Source organism: Takifugu rubripes, chromosome 5, assembly GCF_901000725.2.
Source record: "Takifugu rubripes chromosome 5, fTakRub1.2, whole genome shotgun sequence".
Lineage (NCBI taxonomy): Eukaryota > Metazoa > Chordata > Actinopteri > Tetraodontiformes > Tetraodontidae > Takifugu > Takifugu rubripes.
Window position 1 is genome coordinate 4,042,660 of NC_042289.1, and position 24,200 is coordinate 4,066,859.

At 41.3% G+C, this 24,200-nt stretch overlaps 4 long non-coding RNA genes across 6 annotated transcripts; all 4 read right to left on the reverse strand.

Moving 5' to 3' along the window:
• Positions 1–1,156: 1,156 nt before the first annotated feature.
• LOC105419076 (uncharacterized) lies at positions 1,157–2,781 on the reverse strand. 2 transcript variants are annotated; one of them, XR_003888476.1, is made up of 3 exons: positions 2,721–2,781; positions 1,872–1,982; positions 1,157–1,717 (listed from the first exon to the last, which is right to left on the reverse strand). It is a non-coding gene; the product is annotated as an uncharacterized lncRNA (long non-coding RNA). The 2 variants fall into 2 exon arrangements; XR_003888477.1 differs by lacking the exon at positions 2,721–2,781 and adding an exon at positions 2,168–2,392.
• An 8,716-nt stretch (positions 2,782–11,497) lies between these two features.
• Positions 11,498–12,299, reverse strand: LOC115249861 (uncharacterized). The gene is made up of 2 exons (XR_003888488.1): positions 12,241–12,299; positions 11,498–11,960 (listed from the first exon to the last, which is right to left on the reverse strand). It is a non-coding gene; the product is annotated as an uncharacterized lncRNA (long non-coding RNA).
• Positions 12,300–15,885: 3,586 nt separating this feature from the next.
• On the reverse strand, positions 15,886–16,574 carry LOC115249862 (uncharacterized). Its single transcript, XR_003888489.1, has 2 exons — positions 16,507–16,574; positions 15,886–16,349 (listed from the first exon to the last, which is right to left on the reverse strand). It is a non-coding gene; the product is annotated as an uncharacterized lncRNA (long non-coding RNA).
• A 5,580-nt stretch (positions 16,575–22,154) lies between these two features.
• LOC115249853 (uncharacterized) lies at positions 22,155–23,651 on the reverse strand. Of its 2 annotated transcripts, none has more exons than XR_003888478.1 (3): positions 23,595–23,651; positions 22,761–22,889; positions 22,155–22,636 (listed from the first exon to the last, which is right to left on the reverse strand). It is a non-coding gene; the product is annotated as an uncharacterized lncRNA (long non-coding RNA). The 2 variants fall into 2 exon arrangements; XR_003888479.1 differs by lacking the exon at positions 23,595–23,651 and adding an exon at positions 23,201–23,588.
• Between the last annotated feature and the right edge of the window lie 549 nt (positions 23,652–24,200).

Here is a 24,200-nt window from a genome sequence, read left to right on the forward strand (position 1 = left end):
TTATATAGCTGGTATGCCATCAAATCACTCAAATCTGTCGCACCTGTCCAGCTATCATCGCATCAGAATGCATTGAAGCTCCATGAGCCCCTGACACACACCTGAAACACTGAGCCAATGAAAGGCTTCGAAACATTTTGAAGCAATGAAGCGCGAAGCGAAACAGCGATGACAGTCGAAGCTCTTCAAACGTCATCGGTCACGTGACACTGGTGTTTTGATACAAGCTCCCACAGTGTTTCGAATCTCTCTCCGCTTCAGGAAGAGTGACACAAGCTCCGAAGCCTCGGTATCATTTGCCCATCACTCGTTGAGGACTCGAACTGCTCTTCTGCTTCTGTCTTCTTTGAGTGTTCCCCTGTCAATAAAAACTCATTTGGACATTTTACCACTGTGTTCTGGCCTGCTCTCAGGTCCTGTTAAAACCCAAAATCTAACAATTGTTCCTTGATGAAGTGTCCCAACAAATAGTTCCGAGCCTCACGGTTGTTCCACAAATCTTTAATAATTTCTGCAGGCGACAGATGACAGAACAGTGTCCCTGAACCTGTTCAGCCAGTGTTCTGCCCTAAACCTTCTACATTCAGAGGTTTCTGTGTGGAATTCTCTTTGTATGAAAAGTACTGGTGTTTCAGCAGGACATTACCGGTACTTTAATGACCAGAAAAAGACTAAAATATGAGACCAAATATGTAACTAAACCTAGCCAAATTCAAGTTTTTTGTTTTCTTTCAAAATGGGTAAAACAAATTAACTAAAAGAGTCAGTGGTCATTTCGTGAAACATCCTGGGAGAACTTCCAAACTGCACTGATAAAGCTGCGATCCCAGGGGATTGGAACCCACAACCTTGTTGCTGTGATGAGACAATGTTAACCACCTCATCTAATCAGACATTTCCTCATGTAATGAAAATGAACATTATCACACAGGCTCTTAACAAAAATAAAATTCATTTATTGCAGGAAGTAAAAACATACAATATTTACAAACATTTAAGAGTTTCTTTTTTTTTTTCCATTATTAATGATTTCACATATCAAGTTCTGCAAATTATTTTCCCCAAACACTGTTAAACAATTTATCATTTTCAATAGAATATAAGTGGACCAGTTTTCACATGAATTTGTTAAATTATTAAAAGAACAACTCAGAGTCTTTCAGAAACAGAAATAAAGTCATCATACATTCAACAACATAAGATTTTTATAATGCCCAGTCGTTAACCAGTGTTTTACATAAAATAAATAATGACGCAAACAAAATAGAGGAGAGATGAATGAGTAAATAACACAAAAATAAATGAAACCAGACATAAACGTGACAGCATTACGAGGTGTTTAACGGCAGTTTTGAAAGATGAGTGTTAAGCTCTGATTAAGAAGCTCAAGATCATTAACACTGAATTTAGCGTCAAAATGCTAAAGTTTTCCATAGTTTGGCCTTCTTGGCTTCTTAAAAAAGATGACAGTCAGTGAAGGTTAGACCGTGTCAGTAGCATAAGTCCCAAAGCTCTGCTACTGGATGACAACACAGTCCAAATATTACAGCACATGTGACTTTATAGACGTGCACTTTCAGCATGAAGAGTAAAACATCCTGGATCATTGATGTCGTCTCTGCCTCAAGTCCTCCGTGGATAAAATCCATCTTCCCCCAGTTATTCTTCAATGGACTCATGAGTTAAGTTTCCTTCACCACTTTTTCCTCTCTTGTGACTATGAAGAAATAAAATGAAGGAAACAATTAATAGATGCTGACAGGTGTATTTCACAAGAAACATCATTAACATTCTATTAATGCAGGGCCACAATAGTAAAATATCAGCTCACAGACTGACTTGAAAGTTACTATCAAAGAAGTGAGACTTACACAAAAGAGTCATTACGGAGATTAAACAACAAACTGTAAAGATGATGCCGATAATTCTCCAAAACGTCATCTGGATGTAAAGGATGTGTCGTCCATCAAGTGTGTTTCCATCTGCTCATAAAAGAGTATAAACAACAAAAACATGATTATTGTAATCACCAAACTGGCCATACTTTACTCTATGCAGCATGTCGTCATATGTGTTATTGTAATAAACTTATTTTTAATATTTTGAAAGCTGTGCTCCGAATAACAGAAAGTGTGACTGACTCTATTTAGAGTATTTCAACTGTTACATTTATTAACTGTCTGGACCAACGTGAAATGCCGACAGTTGTCTGAGGCCTGGACACAGACTGAAGCTCAACGTTGCGCACTGATAATTCTGTGCCAAGACGATAGAAAGGTGGGTGCTGAGCTGCTGCAGCGCCCCCTGCTGGCAGAGGGTGATTCTGTGCATTCCACTGCCTGTACCAAATTGTAACTCTGTAGTAGCTCGTTTCTTTCTGGATGTTCTGTTAATTAAATGGGCCAAAAAAAACCTTGTGGAGAGACAAAAAAATAAGTCTCAAATAAGTTTCAACAGCATCGAAACAGCCGTTTCTGACAGAGTTAATGACCAACACTGCTGTAATCTCAGCCAGAAAAGATCCAAAAGGTCTGCTTTCAGACGGAGGAAGACCAGAGAATCACCAGGAACGTTTCAGAGCTTCTTCATGAGGGACTTTTACCAGAGTACCCAACACACCAGAACCCCCCCAGCAACAATAAGATCCCACTGGCCTGTGTGCAGCCTGGATCACGACTCAATAACAATCATGCAGCAGTATGTAAATGTAAAGTTCTCACCCCACATGACAGTGATGGTTCTGTCTTCTGTTTGGACAACACAGCCATAGATGTTGGTGTGGATCAGGGGGACCTCAGCTGTCAGGATGAGGATCACTGATCCATCCCCAGAAGGCAACGGGCCAGTTACAGTGATCCAGTTTGCCTTGGTGGCCCCGTCTTCAGTCAGAGACACTGAACGCACTGATTTGTCAGTACTTGTGACGTGGCACTTCAGCAATGCCCTGGTTAAATCAACAGGGTTGGCAAACACACGGAGATCTGCAGGAGGATAGAAAAGGTGATGATCAGGGTGGGACCAGCCAGGGGAAGAAAAGATACTTTTGTATGTGTTCAGGTTAATTCCTGAATTATGTCCAATTTAATGAAGTGATTCAAAGCTGTGATTTTATTATATTTTGCGTTAAATTTTTTTGGACCAGGGAGTGTGTTCACCTGTTCTTTTTTCCGCTTCTCTTAATTTGATCTGATGGATCATTTTTGGACATTCTTCATTGATGAAGTGTCCAAACACATGGTTCTGAGCCTCATAGCTGTTCCACAAATCTTTAATCATTTCTGCAGAAGGAGACAGGACTTTCCATTTCTGAGCTCCAGCATCAAACTGAATGAAACCCTCTCCATTCACTGCCCAGTTGTCAAAAGCAGATTCAAGCCTCTCGTCTGACGTGATGCAGCCACGCCGCCGCTGAACATCTACAAGGATTGTTTTATGTAAAATGTTCAGTTCATCTTCAACAAAATAAACACGTTACAAAGCAAATGTGCTACAAACTTACTCCGTGTGTGATTGATGAATTTAGAAATCGCTTTGAGAGCATCAAAAACATCATAACATGCTGGTCTGCAGGTCCCAGGTAAGTTGTGGGATTCCAGGACGGGTTTGAAGTGTTCTTGTTGTGTCCCACTGTCACAGTGAGAGATCACAACTCCATCAAACTCTGTAACTTGTTCAAAATGGGGCCCAGATCCAGGCTGAACACGTCCTGTAGACAAGAACTCAAGAGAATGGGAACCTGAAACACACAAACAAATGGAGTCAAAACTCTGGACCCTCACAGTGGGATCAGCGGTTCTGACAAAAATAATCATGTTATAAATTGATCCCAATCTCAGGTCTTGTCAAATTAATAATGAAAGATGTAGACAGTTTAATATTATGGTTAATTATTTTAAACCTTAAGCTGTGAGTCGTATCTCCTCAAATTGGACGGTATCAAAAAAGCAAAAATATCTCTTTGATCATCATCATTGATCCTCTCTGAGCCAGACCACCACATGTCAGGATAAAAACCCACATCTCATCTCCTCTCATCCTGATCACCAGAACTCCTCAGGGCTGCTTCCTCGTTCCCCTACTATAATCCCTCTTCACAAAACACTCAACTGGACAAAACACCACTAAAAACAAACAACCAGAATGAAAAACAGCCTCTTTCCACAAGCTGTGAAGGAAACATGGAGCAGCAGGATGAGAAAACAGGTCAAAAGACCCAACAATAACCCAAAATATCATAATAGGTTCCTCATAAACTGAATATAAACAAGGTTTACTACAGCACCTGAACAGGCACCAATAAGAAAAGAGGTTTAATCTCCACTCTCTTCGTACTCTGTGTGCAGGCATCAAAATCAAAGCAAATCCTCAGATAGTCAACAACTAAAAAATACATCTGTGTTTGGACAGTTACCTGCAACTTTCATGCATATGCTTTTGATATTAAAATATTAAATAAATATTAAAACACACACACGCGCACAGGGCAGAGGTACTTTAGCAGAGGTTGCATCAACAGGAAGTCTCAGTGTGCAGTACTGATTCGCCCCCTAACGGCTCAGTCAGGAACAGCACCACGCACTGGAAACGGAAGCACTGAAATTTCCACGTTCATTTGGCCATGTTTTCGTTTAGAATAGTGTCACTGCCCAAATATCTTCAAGTATTTCACCAGCTTCCTGGTGCATTATTCGCTATTGATTTTTTTATTGCAGAGAACAACAAAAACAAAGGGCGTTTTTGAATGGTCTTTAAAAGTCGATGGCAGTATCACCGACCAGTTCAGGTGTTCAATCAATCACGTCATTTTGAATATTATAGATTCATGCAAGTGTTTGGGGAGAGTTGTTTTAATCAGAATCATTGTGTGTTCTTTGATTAGCATGTTGCTCTAAAAGGTGTTGGCTGCCTAAAGGAGTCATGTGAGATTGTGAGTCTTTGGGGGCATCTGAGAGGAACAAGACCAAATGTGGGAGAAGAGCATCTACACAGAGAGCTGATTGATTGTTTGTCTATTTCTTCCTGAGAAAAGCGCAACACAGCGCTCAGAACGTGCGTGTAAAGAAAGTTTCCTCAACTTACCGCATTCTGCTGCTGGGAGCAGGATCCAAAACAGAAGACAAATGTTCATCTTCCTAAATGAAGGTCGCTAAACACTTGTTGTCCTAAGATGAAACAGTCTGTCTGGAAGCACCGTGACGAGGGTTCTTTGCGATTCTCTTAAAAGGAGGAGGAGTGTCGCGGGGGTTTTGCATGAGCGAAAAAGTCGCCGTCCAATAAGAGAGCTGGATACCGCCATGTGGAGCCTTCGTTCAGCACCAGGAAATACCCCCCATAGAGGTGGCGTCTGGGTCCAAACACGTGTTCACTGACATCGCCTTCGGACAGTTTGGAATTTTAGCACATAAACTCCTGATAACCGGATTTAAAATGATCAATTTCTAGCAACATAATTTGTGTCTTGGTCTCGTGGGACCTGCTCTTTCTTCTTGTATTCTTGACAGACAGCGATTGTGTTTTATTGCTATTTTAGCAACAAAACTGTTTTGGACTCATTTTAAGGCTACAACAAAAATAGTGAGACTTACCTTTGAGCAACAGTGATGTTATGCATGTTAAAAAGAAAACTGGAAGCAAAACAGAGGTGAAAACTTTCAAAAATGTCCGGTCAACACTTGCATGGAGGATGTGTCTTCCACCAAGTGTTTTTCCATCTGCATTGAAACAAACAAAATAACAAAAATTGAATAAAATAACAATAAAACCAAAACAATAAAACAATGTCTATGGGTCTACTTTACTTTACATGGAAAGTATTGTAATATTTATAATTGTAATAATCATATTTCATATATTATAGACGTGGTACTATAAACAACATATGGATGATGGGAACTAACTGACACTGTGTAATACTCGAGACTATCATGCATAGAGGCACAGTGGAGCACTACAAGAGGGGAGATCTAAAAGAGCTCTGCAGTTTGGATTTTATGTTCTCTGTCTCTAAATTTTGTTGTAAGATTGACTTCATTTGGCTTTACAAGCTGCTGTTGTTATTCTCTCTCTCCGTTACCCCGTGTGTGTGTGTGTGTGTGTGTGTGTGTGTGTGTGTGTGTGTGTGTGTGTGTGTGTGTGTGTGTGTGTGTGTGTGTGTGTTCACCTGTTCTTTTCTCAACTTCTCTTAATTTGATCTGACGGATCATTTCTGGACACAGTTGTTGGGGTCCAGGGTTGTGCCTGGTCTTCCCTCCAGGGGGCGTGAGGAGCTCAGTTTGCGCTGCAGGCAGGCGCACGTGTGGGCAATTAACATCTGGCCACCTACTTAAGGAGGGAGCGCCTGCCCATCAGGGCCGGAGGGTTGTGGTGCTTTGTGGAGTGGTGCTTTGCTTGGCCTGTCTTGTCTTCCCTGCACATTTAACTAGTGATGTCCAAATGAGGTTTCATGAGGCTTTGAACCCTTTTGGACCATTGTGTTGAAAATTGGTTCATTACTCGAAGCTTTAATCATTTCGAACGCGGGCGCCATCTGCTGGCGCATCGGTGGTACTGCAGCCATGCAAAAGGTTGATGACCCAGCAAGCGTGCACTTTGAGTTTTGCTGTTTGTGCACTTTTGATGTTGTATTATTATTATAATATTATTTTTCTATATATTTTAGGAACAGATGGGGGTATGGGCCTAAGGTGCTTGGGTGAACTGGTGTGCTTATGCATTTTTATTTAAAAACAACAGTTTCTCCAGTCGAGGGTTTGAGGCGGTTTCTCTTTTTTGAAACTATTTCCCCGGCTTTAGAAAACACCCTCTCGCAGGGCACAGAGGATGCTGGTGTTGCGAGGTACTGGTTTGCCAGGTGGTACAGGTTTGGGTACAGGGCTTTGTTTGTCGTCCAGTACACCAGAGGGTCCTGTGATCGTTCAAGTGGAGGGGCTGACAGATAACGCTGCACCTCCACTATGGCATCAGCGGTGGCATTCCTGGACGCTCTTGCTTCTTCAGCATCCCTGTCCAACAGCTTCCACAGACCAATGACTCAAAATAAAACATTACATAAAGTTTAGTCTGTTCATGAATCAATGCAAATAAATCTGTTGATCCAAATTCTATCAAATTGTACCTTGGGAAGAAGCAGCTGGTTCTGGCTGTGCTGTTGAAGTGGATGGCGGGTCCTCTTGGGTGGGTGCATTACGCAACAATGCCGCACACTCCGATTTTAACCGGTGCACAGCTGACTCGGCATTTGAAGGGCTTTGGAATCCGAGTGTTTTAAATCTTGGGTCAAGTAATGATGATAAAGAGAAGATGCTTGTGGTTTCTATCCCACTGAGTTTATCATTCATAATTCTATTGAGGTTTATGCCAAGGTCTTTTGCCATTTTGTTTGAGTTCCGGCCCGCAACGCAATAAGATTTTTATATTTTATATGTGCACCCCCCCACCCCTGCCTTGAAAGCTCTCGAGCAGTTCCAGCGATGTTCTCTGCTGTGTGACTGATAGGAAAAGGCTGAACTCCCACCAGTGTGGTGGAGAGTTCACCTGCATGAATAGCATGACAGGTGACAGCGAGATACGCATCCATGTTGATGGAGGTCCACATATCTGCGCTCAAGCTGACACTGTCAACATTCTGCAGGGCTGCCTTGGCCTTCTCCTTTTCTTCCACATCCCTCCTCTCCGCCATGGCTTTAACTGTCTGCCTTGATGGAAGGGTGTATGTGGAATCCAGTTTAGCCACCAGAGCACGGAAGCCAGGATCAGACACCACAGTGAAAGGCTGGGAATCTTTCACTATGAAATCCACTAGAGCTTCATCAAGCTCCTGCTTCCTGCTACATAAAATATGGAAGTTAGCAGAACAAGATTCATTTAGTTAATTAACTAATTCTATACACCCAAACCTGCGCAGTAAAGTTTAAAAGTTACTCTTAATATTGCCTGGAACAGCACCCACTCACCTGGTGGAAACGTCATCACAGCAGCCTCATCATTGATGACGTGTTGTTATTATATGTCGGGAACAAAGCAAACACTTCACCTGCAAATTAAAAATGAGATGTGTGTGTGGTTTATTATTTGTTACTGTGTGAATAAGAGTTGAAAAATACGTTTGTAACACTTACCTTGTTCGGCGGCACCATTTCAAAGTGGTCCCAGACTTGAGATCTCTTGCTGGTTGGTTCCATGTGTGGCAGGGCGTGGCCTGCCCTCCGAACAGGTGCCATATGGAGGTAGTGCCTTAATTGGTGGGTGGGGAGAAAAGGTTTATATAAGGCACTGCCTCCAGCTGACTTCAGTTGTTTTCCCTCTTCGACGGTCCGGCGGGGTTGCGGCTTATCTGGGCGGTTCGACCAACAGAAACTGTTTCACAGCGCGAGCTGTCTGGCAGCGCCAAGAAGGTTGGTGCTTCCTTCCACCTAGAGCGCTTTGCCGTGAGGGCGTGCGAGCTAGTTTGCCCTGGGCAGGTAAGGCGCAGCAATGCGCGTCACTGACTCCCCCACTCACTCGGTTGATAAATGTTAATGGGGCTGTTCTTGCTGCAGTTGGCTGCCGGCTGGCGTCAGTGGGTCGCGTCGCCCCAGCGGGAACCCCTCACGGAGTGGGGGCGCCACCAAACAGTCGGCACGGACTACCTCGCGTACTGGACCCACTGCTGCTTTGGCTCGGTCCTTTAGTTCGGGATTCTCTCTCTCCCTCTCCCCTTGCTCCCCTGGACTCGGAGAAACGGCGCTGAGACGTGGTGGTGCCGCCGAGGCGACCACGGAGCTTTTGCCTAAATTTTAGACTCTTAACATTGTGTAAATTTTATCAATTTATATTTACTTTTTTAGGTTTTGTTGCTTTTCGTTTCTTGGTTGACGTTGTTCTTTTAGACGATCTGGTCACCATTTATTTGCCTGTGTGTGCGCGTGCGCTCGTCGCGTCTGATTGTTTATCATTGTAAATGTAATTGTTCTCTTCTTTGTGGACAGGTGCTGCGGGCCACGGCGGGGATCCAACCCCTGGTGGAGGGCGTTTTCATCACCCCTCGTGTGTGGTTTTGTTTGCAGTAGCGCGGGTGTTTTTAGTTTGTTTATCTCCCCTAATTGAGTTTTACCTGCCGGTGGGGCCCCAGCCCTGTCCACCCCTTTTGTTAATTTAACTATTATACAGCAGAGTTATATTTTTTTGAGTATTGGATTAAATAAAATTGTAGTGCCTAACCCTCAATCCTGTCTCTGCCTCTGGAATAGAACCTTATCTGCGCGTGCCTGTTTTCCGGTTAATTCCTGGGGTGAAACTCCCCAGGTGGCGTTGTCGTCAACCGTTCCACCTCTCTCCACCATGCCAGCATCTACTGTACCCTGCAGAAGAATATTCTCCAAATGTGGAGAAATTGTGAGCAAAAAAATAAACTGGTTAAATCCCAATACTGTGGAAAAAAAAAATAACGTACCTCAATAAAAACGTTGAGTCTACAATTACACAAGAATACCCAAGCTATGGCATATTTTACCAGCATTTTCTCCTTAACAAAACAAAGCTCACGTGTGCGCCTCCCGGTCACCAATAGCGGCTCCAACCCTGCAGTGCAGGGCTCGCGGGTCGCCAGAAGAGGGCGCTAGAACTGCAAGTTCAGGTAATCATTACTTCGAGTAATCATTACAAGTGGTTCGGGAATTCACAAAAGCTTAATTTGCCCATCATTACTTTTTGTCCTGATCGGAACCAGACAAATTTACCGATCTTCATCTTGTTGCTTTTGTTGTTCCACTATTTCTTTTGGTTTTAAAGGCAGTTGGCATCTATATTGGAGCTGCCACCTTCTGGTCCTCTATCTAGCGTATCCATCCTTCCATCCTTTTTACTAGACCAGTACGTAAGAAATTTATAAAGCTCTTTCCTCCCACCTGAACTCTCTACCCAGCTCATCCACATCCACCATTCCCAGTTTCCTCAGTCCATCCATCATCATCTTCCTTTCCTCACTATTATGCCTACATATTAAAAGCACATGTTCTGTTGTCTCCAGTTCATGACACTGCTCACATAGATGGATGCTTCTCCACAATGTATAGCACATTGTCTAAGTTGCTCTGCCTAATTCTTAACCTTGTTATTATAACCTGCTCTTTTCCCTTCTCCTTGATGCATTGTCCCTCCTTTGTATTGGAAAGAAGATGCCTCCCCTTGACCTCTGTTTCCCCGCTCTGTTGCCACTGCTCATTTGCTTTTACCCACACAACACTCTTGCCTTCTGACTTTGATCATTAATTTCTCTGTCAACATTGCTCCTGCTTTTAATGGTTATACACCCCCATTTCCTTGGCCACCTCATCACCCTTCCACCCAAAACCCCCCTTTTGTGCTGTCTCCTCCCAACTCACTAGCAGAACCCCCTTTGTAAGATGTTCATCCCTCTGACCTCTTGAATGAATCCAGTAATTAGCAGCCAACTGTTTCCTCCTCAGCCACAGTGGCATTTCCCCAGCCTGTTCCTGGAGCGCACACACAGGTGAGATTTTGACTGGCCCATGTAGAGTCTAAGTGCTTGCACCGGGATCATATCCAGCAAAGTTCTGAAATGAAACACATGATTTATTTGCTTCATTCATCTCTTCCACTCTTTTATTTTTACTCACAATCTTCACTGCCTCTGTTCTTCTCAGACTTGTTGAATTACAACTGTTTTCTCCACACTGTACGGTTTCCCCAGTTACATTTACATTAACTGTGCTATTACTACCCGCCCCCCCCCCCCCACACACACACACACACACACACACACCTCTGCTCCCCCCTACACACTGTAATGATGGTCATACCTTTGGCAATTGTAATACCTAATAGGAGGTTGAATATAGGCTCTCACACTAAAACTCCTGTATCCTATAATGATCTTGTCAGTGAGAAGCTGACCTTTAAAGGAAAACAAGCCCAATCAAATGTTTCCTCATAAACTGGAGTAAAAGAAAACCAAGTTCTTTAAATATGTATCACACAGGCTCTCAAAAAAACATTTATTTTAATACAGGATATAAAAATATACAATATTAGAAAGCAGACATTTATTAGAAAAAAAAGAACAAATAGAGAACATTTTCTGTTGATGCAATCATCCTCTTAAATATTCTTCAAGGTGCTTCTGAAGTGTGTTTTCATTTCTTCCAGGGGTGATTTATAGGTTCAGAGCTTTAGCACCCAGAGTGCCTGGCTGGTTCAAAAGATGACACTGGTCATTCCAGTTAATGAGTTCATTCAACACAATTTAGGAGTCTTAGTAAAAAAAATCATGGAAAAGTGATCTTCCTCCCTGAAACTATGGTATGCATGAACTCATTCATGTTACAGTTCCTCACACACACCAATTAAGTTAGGCTAACAGACAATAATCTGTTCCATTCAATTCAATGCAGCTCAAATGGGGACTAACATTTGTTGGTGATAATAATGTGTCGCGTGTATTGGGGTGTAGAGTAGTTGTCCAACATAACCACTGCATATTTACATCACGACACTCCTGTTAAGAGCCTAGACACGTTTTTATTTCTAGTGCTTTTTGTAAGTCTGTTAAATCATCTGTGGAAGAAAATAAATAGTTCAAAGCTTAAGCAGCCAGAAAAATAGACCATTTATGCCTCTGCTCCTTCTTCACTTTACAAAATCATATTATATCATAATTATTCTTGATTTTGTTGTAATTAAATGGAGGATGAATTAATATGTGCTGAGAGGTAGATCTCATTAGAAACTCAATGATTTGTCCACAAAAATGTTATTGTTAAAATATTTCAACAATACTAAATCAGCAGCTGACAGACTGACTTAAATGTTACATTTACTGTAGTGATACTTACTGGTACATTTGAGCACCAGTGCTGTTGTGCAGATTAGAAAAAGAACACATAAAAACAGAATGCAGCTCAAAATTTGTGTCCAACTGACACTTGTGGAAAGAATTTCTCTTCCATCAAGTGTGTTTCCATCTGGAACCAAAGAAAAAATAGCATTGTTACTAAAAACATCGTAATAAAAGTAATAATTACAAAAATAAACTAATAATGTTGATGCTGACAAATGTAGCGGACACTATTCACAGTGTTTAAACAGTTATATTTCTTATTTTCCCAGCGCTCAAGTATTTCTCACATCAGATTTTTAACAAACCTAAACTAACTGAGACTTGAACACAGCGTTAAAATTTCAGCCTGTATTGCTTTGACTCAATAACAATCATGCAGCAGCATGTAAATGTAAAGTTCTCACCCCACATGACAGTGATGGTTCTGTCTTCTGTTTGGACAACACAGCCATAGATGTTGGTGTGGATCAGGGGGACCTCAGCTGTCAGGATGAGGATCACTGATCCATCCCCAGAAGGCAACGGGCCAGTTACAGTGATCCAGTTTGCCTTGGGGGCCCCGTCTTCAGTCAGAGACACTGAACGCACTGATTTGTCAGTACTGGTGACGTGGCACTTCAGCAATGCCTTGGTTCTGTCAACAGGGTTGGCAAACACACGGAGATCTGCAGGAGGATAGAAAAGGTGATGATCAGGGTTGTCTGTTGTCACTCTTTGAACAGGGAACCAGCAGTGATGAGCAGCTCACTCTTCCTCTTAACATAGTTTTAGCTCATAACCAACACCAGGCTGCTTTATTTTAGGACCAGAGAGTGTGTTCACCTGTTCTTTTTTCTATTTCTCTTAATTTGATGTGGTGGATCATTTCTAGACAGTATCTCCTGATGAAGTGTCCATAGAAATGGTTCCGAGCCTCACGGTTGTTCCACGAATCTTTAATCATTTCTGCAGAAGGAGACAGGGCTTTCCATTTCTGAGCTCCAGCATCAAACTGAATGAAACCCTCTCCATTCACTGCCCAGTTGTCAAAAGCAGATTCGAGCCTCTCGTCTGACGTGATGCAGCCACGCCGCCGCTGAACATCTACAAGGATTGTTTTTTCTCTTTAGTTAAAGGTGTTAATTCCTAATTACAAAGCAAATGTGCTACAAACTTACTCCGTGTGTGATTGATGAATTTAGAAATCGCTTTGAGAGCATCAAAAACATCATAACATGCTGGTCTGCAGGTGGGATTCCAGGACGGGTTTGAAGTGTTCTTGTCGTGTCCCACTGTCACAGTGAGAGATCACAACTCCATCAAACTCTGTAACTTGTTCAAAATGGGGCCCAGATCCAGGCTGAACACGTCCTGTAGACAAGAACTCAAGAGAATGGGAACCTGAAACACACAAACAAATGGAGTCTTTGCATCAAAAGGTTCTGACAGGAACACAGGAAACTGTGTTTTAATGTCAAATTAGGAAAAAGGAAGAAGTTGAAACAATAACAAATCACAAACTGAAAGGAAAAAGGCAGGAGCAATAGGAGAGAGAAAGGAAAGGGAATGAGTTAGAGGAGCGCAGTGGCAGTGTTCTTGGGTAGATCCAGATAACGAAGACAAGAATCTCTGGCTGAAGATAGTGTGGTTATCAGGAGCAACGTTGGGAGTTTATAATCCACGTCGTCGTCACGCCTGGGAGGATCCTAATTTCAAATCCACTGGCTCTCAGCCACTCAGAGTTCGGGATTCTGTCTTTGCAGGATTACACCTGGTTGGAAACTACGACACCCGTTGTTTAAATTTGGTGCCCTTCTTGAGGGTCTCACTCAGGCTTTGTAGGTCACACAGGTACCAAACAATCAGAAGAAATATCAGGCCGAATAAATGCTTTTTTAAATAAAATTTTCTTGCTTCCTGATCTACACTCAACAGTCGATTGCAGTAATAAGCTGAAACATAGTCTACCAACCACCAGTTTAAGAAAGAAGAAAAGGAAGATCATGAACTATTACACTTAATAAAGCAGCTTCTCCGGGTCTCCAGAGCAAACCATAAAATGTTCTTTTTCGTTTTCATGTCTTTAGCCAGTATTTTATTATTAATATTTAAACGTGGTTGTGGATCATGGATCAGTCAGTCTTAAATCTTTGGATGTCCATGGAACTTCTCTCGAGAATCTGTTCAAGTGTTTGACGCAAAGAGCGCGACAAGAAAGGCGCGCGTTTCCAACGCTGCAGTTCGGTTCGGAGCCTGAGGTTCTCGATAAGTGTAACACGTGGTGACCAAAATAAACTTGATTCAATAAACTTGGCAAACTTTGCGCGGCGTCTAACAACCCTGCAAATCCAAACTTTCGCCATTACAGTTGTGTCACCTACCACATTCTGCTGCTGGCAGCAAAACCCAGTAAAGCAAAAGACAGAACTTCATCTTCCTGCAGTTGCGTTTCCCAAATAAAAGTCCATAATTATTTGCTGTCGATGTTGTTGTTGTTGTGCATCCAAAAGAGGAGAAAAGATGAAGTTGTCTCTCCAGCGCTGGGGAACCAAACGTCTTCAGAACACGTCACGATTTTTTTTATCTGTACGATCGTTAATTTTTGAATTTTTTATCACGCAGTAAACACCGGAAGTGGGTGTAATAGTTGGATCCCGCCTTACTTTTATTTTACCGAGACGTGAAATGTTCTTCATAAACTTGAGTGACGAACAATTAACAAGTATAACTTTGTAGGGTTGTTGTTGTTTGTTTGTTTTTTGTTTTGCCTTAATTGAAGTGATAAATGTTCCATCGTTGAACAAAGTTATAATTCTGTTCCTCTGAGCTACATTCTTGCTGCTTTAGCCTGGCTGCCTGCTCTTCACTGGTTGAAATATGTTCTATATTGACATTTTAATTCCGTACTAGTTTAACATCCCCTGTTCCTTCTGTAACTGCTCCATCTTCTCTCTGGAAGGCTGAGCTGCTGGTCTGTGTTTTCTCAGGGGAGATCTTGGTCAGACATCATCAGCCTCCACAACGAGCAGATAGCAGTTATTACTAAACTGATATTGGAGGTCCTACAGAATAGCGTCTGGAATGTCATAAAACATCTGAAGTTTACTGTTTGATTTGATTTTGCATGAGAACTTGTTACTACTGGTTTTTAATGAGTAGCATTAAATGGCGCTTTTGTTGTTATTGTCCTGAAAATAAAACTACTAAATCCTATTCTGCAGGAAGCCCTGATACTGATTCTTCTTCTAAGTTTGACAACAATGCATTTATGTCTTCTCACTGAATGTATTATAAAAGGTGATGTCTGTAGTTTAGAGACATGTTGAGATGTTAAAGATCTTTTAGGATTATTTAAGATCTTGAAAGTATTTGAGTTTTCACATGTTACCAAACAAATTTAGTAGAATGTGACAATAATAATACGAAGGTGACATGAAAATATCGTCACTGAAGTTTCTGTGGATGCTTTTTTGAAAAGCCATAAAAGTCATTATTACCTGGGTGAACAATAATTTATTAATCTGGCAGCGCTCTGATAGGCCAATAAATTAGTTGTATAAACGGACTAGATCATTTCTGTCCGATGTCTTTCTTTTTCATCTGTGTTGCACGTGTTTTTAAAGGAACACACTTTAGACTAATTCAGTATACTGATGCAAATCACTCGAGCCTTATTTTTGTGAAAGATCTTAAAAAACAATCTACATGAAAATTGTTACAAAAATACATATATATCATTATTTCTCACTAGTAAATGTTTATTTCATGTGTAAAAATAAGTCTAATCAAGTTGTTCTTTATAATCTGGAGTAAATAAAAATTCTGCCTCTTGATATAAAATATAAAATATTCTTCTAATGAAGGAAGTAAAAATAAGACAATCTTAGTATAAAGACATTTAATACAGTAAAAGAAGATCTTAACAAGTATGTACATTTATTTTGATATTCAATTTCATTAAATTAAAATTAATCGTTTATTGACAACATTATTGGTGCCACATGACATCATCAAAGAACATGAGTTACATTTGATCAGTCTCTTAAAGAAATAAATTAATGTTTAAGTAAACGGTTCACTAAACAGTAGTTTGTTGGTCATGTTACATTAACATAGAAATAGTTATTTGTGTAATGCTTTATAATGTCTAAATAGGAAACCAAAGTGCTTACATAATAGATAAAAGGTCACAGGGAAAAGAACATAATAAAAAGTTTCTTTTGCTTTTTAGCTTTTTACACCTGATCACTGTTGTGACTTCACCTGTATGTTCTGTTTAATGTACTGCTCTGTTTGAAAGTGTCGTAAATGTGAACGTTAAAGCCGGTTCACTGCAAATGTTTGTGTTTTGATCCCCTGCTCAGTTGTATTACACGGTGCAACTTTAATATGGACAATAAAAATATTCTGGATCATAGCATTTGTCTCTCGTCCAATCTTGACAAATATTCATTCTTCTGGTTATCCATCAATTCATCACTCCTTAAAGATACTGGTGGTTGTTCTTCACCACTTGAAACAATCCTCTTCTTGACTATTGTGAAACACAAATGGAGGCACAAATAATACATGTTGGCAGATATATTTCATTACAAACATTGATCTGATCATAAAGCTAATTATTGAAACATTAATACCAAAATATCAGCTGACAGAATGATGAATGTTTCAACAAAAGTAGTGAGACTTACATTTGAGCATCCATGCTGTTGCGCAGATTAAAAGAACACATGAAACCAAAATGGGAGCCAAAAATGTCCCATTAACACCAGCAAGTGTTTTTCCATCTGAAACAAAAGGGACATTATGGCAATAACAATAAAATACAGTAGGTTTAAAACCTTGCATTATTCTGTATCATATGTTCCTGAACTTTTTTACCAGTTATATTTACAATTGGGCCCAGAAACAATCTATAGATCTGTAAATAACAATCATGCAGCAGAATGTAAATGTAAAGTTCTCACCCCACATGACAGTGATGGTTCTGTCTTCTGTTTGGACAACACAGCCATAGATGTTGGTGTGGATCAGGGGGACCTCAGCTGTCAGGATGAGGATCACTGATCCATCCCCAGAAGGCAACGGGCCAGTTACAGTGATCCAGTTTGCCTTGGTGGCCCCGTCTTCAGTCAGAGACACTGAACGCACTGATTTGTCAGTACTGGTGACGTGGCACTTCAGCAATGCCTTGGTTCTGTCAACAGGGTTGGCAAACACACGGAGATCTGCAGGAGGATAGAAAAGGTGATGATCAGGGTGGGACCAGCCAGGGGAAGAAAAGATACTTTTGTATGTGTTCAGGTTAATTCCTGAATTATGTCCAATTTAATGAAGTGATTCAAAGCTGTGATTTTATTATATTTTGCGTTATATTTTTTTGGACCAGAGAGTGTGTTCACCTGTTCTTTTTTCCGCTTCTCTTAATTTGATCTGATGGATCATTTCTGGACATTCTTCATTGATGAATTGTCCAAAGAAATCGTTCCGAGACTCACGGCTGTTCCACGAATCTTTAATAATTTCTGCAGAAGGAGACAGGGCTTTCCATTTCTGAGCTCCAGCATCAAACTGAATGAAACCCTCTCCATTCACTGCCCAGTTGTCAAAAGCAGATTCAAGCCTCTCGTCTGACGTGATGCAGCCACGCCGCCGCTGAACATCTACAAGGATTATTTTATGTAAAATGTTCAGTTCATCTTCAACAAAATAAACACGTTATAAAGCAAATGTGCTACAAACTTACTCCGTGTGTGATTGATGAATTTAGAAATCTCTTTGAGAGCACCAAAAGCATCATTAAGGGCCACCTCACAGGTCCCAGGTAAGTTGTGGGATTCCAGGACGGGTTTGAAGTGTTCTTGTTGTGTCCCACTGTCACAGTGAGAGATCACAACTCCATCAAACTCTGTAACTTGTTCAAAATGGGGCCCAGATCCAGGCTGAACACGTCCTGTAGACAAGAACTCAAGAGAATGGGAACCTGAAACACACAAACAAATGGAGTCAAAACTCTGGACCCTCACAGTGGGATCAGCGGTTCTGACAAAAATAATCATGTTATAAATTGATCCCAATCTCAGGTCTTGTCAAATTAATATTGAAAGATGTAAACAGTTTAATATTATGGTTAATTATTTTAAACCTTAAGCTGTGAGTCGTATCTGCTCAAACTGGTGGACGGTATCAAAAAAAGCAAAAATATCTCTTTGATCATCATCATTGATCCTCTCTGAGCCAGACCACCACATGTCAGGATAAAAACCACACTGGACAAAACACCACTAAGAGCATCTAGAGCTGATTAATTGTCTATTTCTACCTGAGAAAAGCGCAACACAACGCTCAGAACGTGCGTGTAAAGAAAGGACATTAACTTACCTCAACTTACCGCATTCTGCTGCTGGGAGAAGGATCCAAAACAGAAGACAAATGTTCATCTTCCTAAATGAAGGTCGCTAAACACTTGCTCTCTCCCTGCAGCCGCGCAGCTTTCAGTTAGATCTGCCGTTCGTGCAGCAGGCTGCGCTGCTCCCGGAAAGCCGGGCTCCGCCGGGCCTTATAAGGTCGTGACTACATAAGGACCTATTCCGGTGGGTTTCCATTTCCCTGCCCTTATTTGGAACTTCCTGAGGCAGCGCCGATCGCCGCTTGGCAGTGAATGTGAGGCTGGAGCGCAAATCAAGTCCTGGCTCCCAATAACTAATGTCAGCAGCAGAACCGCGCTCCACGGTACGAGAAAAGAGGTTTAATCTCCACTCTCTTCGTACTCTGTGTGCAGGCATCAAAATCAAAGCAAATCCTCAGATAGTCAACAACTAAAAAATACATCTGTGTTTGGACAGTTACCTGGGAGATCATTCTTGGTAGTTTGAGACCGTTTGAGACCAACAACCACATGAGGACAACAAAATGAGCTGACTAACACCCAAAAATATTGCAAGAATTAAATGATTCCTGACTAAACAATATCTTGACCAGCTTGTTCATGCATCATTTTTGAATGTAAATTTTCATGTTGAATTACTGTATTTCTTGACAAATAAATGTTGATAAAGACAACAATTTCAGTGAAATGGTGGAAATAGGTTTAAATCAGTGTTTAGACAGATGCCGTATCAACAAGTGACAACTATTTCATGCATAAGCCTGTGATATTAAAATTATTAAATAAGTATTAAATATTAAAACACACACACACACACACACACACACACACGCACACACACACACACACACACACACACACACACAGGGCAGAGGTACTTTAGCAAAGGTTTTATCAACCGGAAGTCTCAGTGTGCAGTACTGCTGCGCCTTCTGTATGAGTCATCAGCAGACAACTCACAAAACTCATTGAGTCATTTCGGTTCGGTTGGCACTATTTTCGTTTAGAATAGTGTCACTGCCCAAAAATCTTCAAGTATTTCACCAGCTTCCGTGTGCATTATTCGCTATTGATGTTTTTATTGCAGAGCTAAACAAAAACAAAGGGCGTTTTTGAATGTTCTTGAAAAGTCGATGGCAGTATCACCGACCAGTTCAGGTGTTCAATCAATCACGTCATTTTGAATATTTTATATTCATGCAGGAGTTTGGGGAGAGTTGTTTTATTCAGAATCATTGTGTGTTCTTTGATTACCATGTTGGTGAGGCAATGACTGCTCAAGAGTCAGATTTACGATTGTAAGACCTAAAAAAAAGCATTTTATTTCACCCTTTTTCTAACAGCACACAACTACTGATAATGCTTCATATCCCATCAGCATTCCTCTTTCAGTTACACTCACAAACCAACACAAACATATACACAGGAGCATATTTGTCCTGTAAAGAACTTTCTTATATAGCTATGGATAGAGCACCCATCTTGTCTTTAAAGTGCAGAGATGTGTGCAGCACAAATTTAATTTTGACCAACAGTAACTCAAATTCGGCAATTTTCACTCAATGAAATGGCAGAAATGTGTAGTCATACTCCAAATGCATTTTTAACACATATACGTAGAAAATATTAATATTTATTGATGTAAACTTTATTTTTTTCGCCGCACCTGCCTCCCCTGACCGCACGTCACTGACCGCCCGGCGACTCTCTTCAGAACATGTGTGTAAAGAAAGTTTCCTCAACTTACCGCATTCTGCTGCTGGGAGCAGGATCCAAAACAGAAGACAAATGTTCATCTTCTGAATGAAGGTCGCTAAACACTTGTGCGGGTCCAAACCGCGACAAGCACAATTCATAGTACACCGGGAGGGGAGGGGGGGGCATTTGGAGTATCACGCTCCAGTCGCGGTCCAATAAGAGAGAAAGATACCGCCTTGTGGGCGGAGCCTTTGTTCAGTACCGGGAAAGTCCCGAGGTCGTTTCTTCGAGCATTTTAAAAGAGCGCATTAGACTAAACGAGTGTTGCGGGCCGAGTTTATTATTGGGCTCTGACGTTGCTCCGATGTAGTGTTTTATTGATGTGAACAAGTGCGATGGTGCTAACTCCATGTTGTCTTCTCTGTAGTTTGGGCTGGATCAGCAAATAGCGGCACATGTTAATTTTGCTGTTTTATTTTGACCAGATTAAACGGAGGGTGCCTCCAAAAGTTCAACTGTGTCCCGTGGCTACTCTACGCACCACAACCACAAAAATAACACAACGCAGACATACACCGGTCACACATAAACGGTGAAAATGTGCTAATTTGCACACATAGAAACAGATCATAGAGAAATAGATCCACAAAGTCTTTATTTTCGCTTCATAACTTCCCTTTTCATTTACTTCCAGGAGGTTATTACAGCATGTTCTTTGCTATTAAAGACTTGCCAACACATCACAGCCACAGGTGTTTATCAGGGTGGCTGTTTTACAGCCAGCATAGAGCAGGTTCAGTAATGGGGGGAGAGAACGGTTAAAAAGGCTCCTACAGAGAGAATCATTTTGGATACACACAGAGCAGAACGATACCCAGATCTAAAGGGTTATGGTTAGGGTTGATTCCTTCCCTTTTAGCTGATCGAGGTTGGACCCAGTTTTCTTGGCTCGTCTTTAAAATAGTTTGCGTGCCTGTAAAGTAACTGTGGGAATATAATTACCTTTATTTAACACACTTCTGTTGTCTCTCCTATGGTTTGTCCCCTGTTCCATATTTAGATTTATTTGTCAGTTTTTGACCTGTGAAACAACTTTGTATCTTTTTAAATGAGCCGTATAAATAAGATTGAGGTTGAGCTCTTTAAGCGCACAAGGTCCAGCCTATTCCATTACCTTAAAATATATTACTCACCACATTCTGCTGCTAGCAGGTAGATCCACAAAACCAAAAGACCTCTCTTCACATTCCTGTGGCTGATAATCTCCCAAGTATATAGACTTTAGCTAATTCTCCAGGACGGCAAGAATATTTGTCATCGAAGTTCTCGGCCTGTTCTCAACAGGTCAGTGTCGTATCTACAGCGGTGGGGAAGTGAAGGGTGTGTCAAAGAGAACATGCACTTTACCAGCAGATGTTAATGTTCAACCAAGTCTCAAAGTTTAGAATATAAACTTTAAGTGGGAAGGCAGAGGAAACAAAAGGGCGGACCTAAAATCTGAGAAGTTCAAACTGGCAAATATAATCTTACATGGGAATCAATCAGGGAACAAAAACCCAAGAGGGCGATTGTGGCAAAGGTGGGAGATGAAATTAAGTTGTTGCTGAAAACCCTAATCTGGGGAGTTTTGCCCCAGGAATAGTTCTGGTGAACCAGGTGTGTGTTAAAAAAAATGGTCCAATGTTTCAGCTCACCAAAAGGCACGAGACAGTGTTTCAGAATTTTAGGAAAACCTTTTTTATGACCATGTTTCGCATTAAACGTCTCAGGGTTACCAAAAATGGCCAGAATAGAGGTGGCAGAGGCTGGTGTAGCAGCGCTTGAGGGGAGGGAAGTGAGAGGAAGTGGTGTTTTCAGTCTACAGGGAGGCAATCACCACGTTGATGGGGGCATGAACACGCTGTGACTGGAAGCAATATTATCAATCCCACTATAGCAATGCTAAAATGCACATCCACAGTGTATCCAACGTGCACACACAGTTCTCTGCTGTACAACACAGTAAAACTGGTGTTTTGAAATGGGGACCTGATTTTGTTTTGAAGTCAACAGACACACAGGCATCATAGGAACAAAAACACACACTTGGAAGGTCTAAAGCACATGATGGGGACTCCAGGGAGACAATTTGAACAATTTGGTTTTCATATAGTGGCTCAGGCTAATTGCCAGCATATTAGTACACTGTGCAAAGCTCACAGGTTAAGTCACTCAAACACACCATCAGACAAACCCCAGTGTCCCCTCCTGGACACTGGGGGTCTTACAGGTCCCCAGTGGAGTGACGGGCTGTGCCTGGGTGCTGCCTATTAAATGGCACAGTCCCCGTCTCTCTGTCTCTCTCAGCGGGACGTCCCGGCTGCTGGCTGTGCTGACAGTCTCCGCTTCTATTCTGTTATTTCCCTGGACATTCCTCCAAGCCATCGTTTGTAGATTGCTGTTTGCTAGTGATTTTGTTAGCACTGAAGCCTCATCTGTTTCACTTTCAACAGTCAGTGAAGGTTAGAGCAGCGTCCAAAATCTGCAGAGGTGCACCTTCAATATGGGGAGTAAAATATTCCGTCTGATAGATGTTATTTCTGTTTGAATCTCTGGTGGATAAAATCCTCTTCAATTAATCTTTGGGTCTTGTAATGGTTTCATTACAAGGGACATTCTTAGGTTTTCTTTCTCAGTTTCTGTCATGCTTCCTGGAATTCTCTTTTTCATTCTTCTTTTGATCTTCTTCTTATTGTCTGTGGTGAAATGAAATGGAAGCACAATTAATAGATGCTGTCAGGTGTAAGCCTTCAGAAACTTGTTGATCTGTTCATAACAATAGACTGACATAAATGCTTCAACAAAAGTAGTGAAACGTACGTTTGAGCACCAGTGCTGTTGTGCAGATTAGAAGAAAAACACATGAAAATGTAACAATGGTCAAAATTTTCCACAATGGCCAAACAACAGTTGCGTAAAGAATTTCTCTTCCATCAAGTGTGTTTCCATCTGAAATGAAAGGGAAAATTCATCATTATTAATTAAAACACAGTAATAAAAATAATAATTATGACTGTAAACTAATAATGTTGATGCTGACAAATGTAGCTGACACAATTTACACTATTGAAGCAGTTACATTTGTTATTTTCACACAGCTCAAGTCCAGTATTTCTCAAATCAGATGTTTCAAAACACCTCAATCATTTGAAACTTGAACACAAAGTTAAATTTCTAGCCTGTATTGTTTTGACTCAATAACCAATAATAACAACAACAACAACAAAAATAATAATAATAAAATAATTCTGTGCCAAAACCATAGAAAGGTGAGCGCTGAAGGTGCTGCAGCGCCGCCTGCTGGCAGAGGGTGATTCTGTACATTCCACTGCCTGTACCAAATTGTAACTCTGTAGTAGCTCGTTTCTTTCTGGAAACATGTGAAGCACGTTAAATGTTGTTAATTAAATGGGAAGAAAAAAAACTGTGTTGAGACCGAAAAATCTCTAAAATAAGTTTCAACAGCATCGAAACAGCCAGAAAAGACCAGAGAATCACCAGGAACGTTTCAGAGCTTCTTCATGAGGGACTTTTACCAGAGTACCCAACACACCAGAACCCCCCCAGCAACAATAAGATCCCACTGGCCTGTGTGCAGCCTGGATCATGACTCAATAACAATCATGCAGCAGTATGTAAATGTAAAGTTCTCACCCCACATGACAGTGATGGTTCTGTCTTCTGTTTGGACAACACAGCCATAGATGTTGGTGTGGATCAGGGGGACCTCAGCTGTCAGGATGAGGATCACTGATCCATCCCCAGAAGGCAACGGGCCAGTTACAGTGATCCAGTTTGCCTTGGTGGCCCCGTCTTCAGTCAGAGACACTGAACGCACTGATTTGTCAGTACTGGTGACGTGGCACTTCAGCAATGCCTTGGTTCTGTCAACAGGGTTGGCAAACACACGGAGATCTGCAGGAGGATAGAAAAGGTGATGATCAGGGTTGTCTGTTGTCACTCTTTGAACAGGGAACCAGCAGTGATGAGCAGCTCACTCTTCCTCTCAACATAGTTTTAGCTCATAACCAACACCAGGCTGCTATTTTAGGACCAGAGAGTGTGTTCACCTGTTCTTTTTTCTATTTCTCTTAATTTGATGTGGTGGATCATTTCTAGACAGTATCTCATGATGAATTGTCCAAACAAATGGTTCCGAGCCTCATAGCTGTTCCACGAATCTTTAATCATTTCTGCAGAAGGAGACAGGGCTTTCCATTTCTGAGCTCCAGCATCAAACTGAATGAAACCCTCTCCATT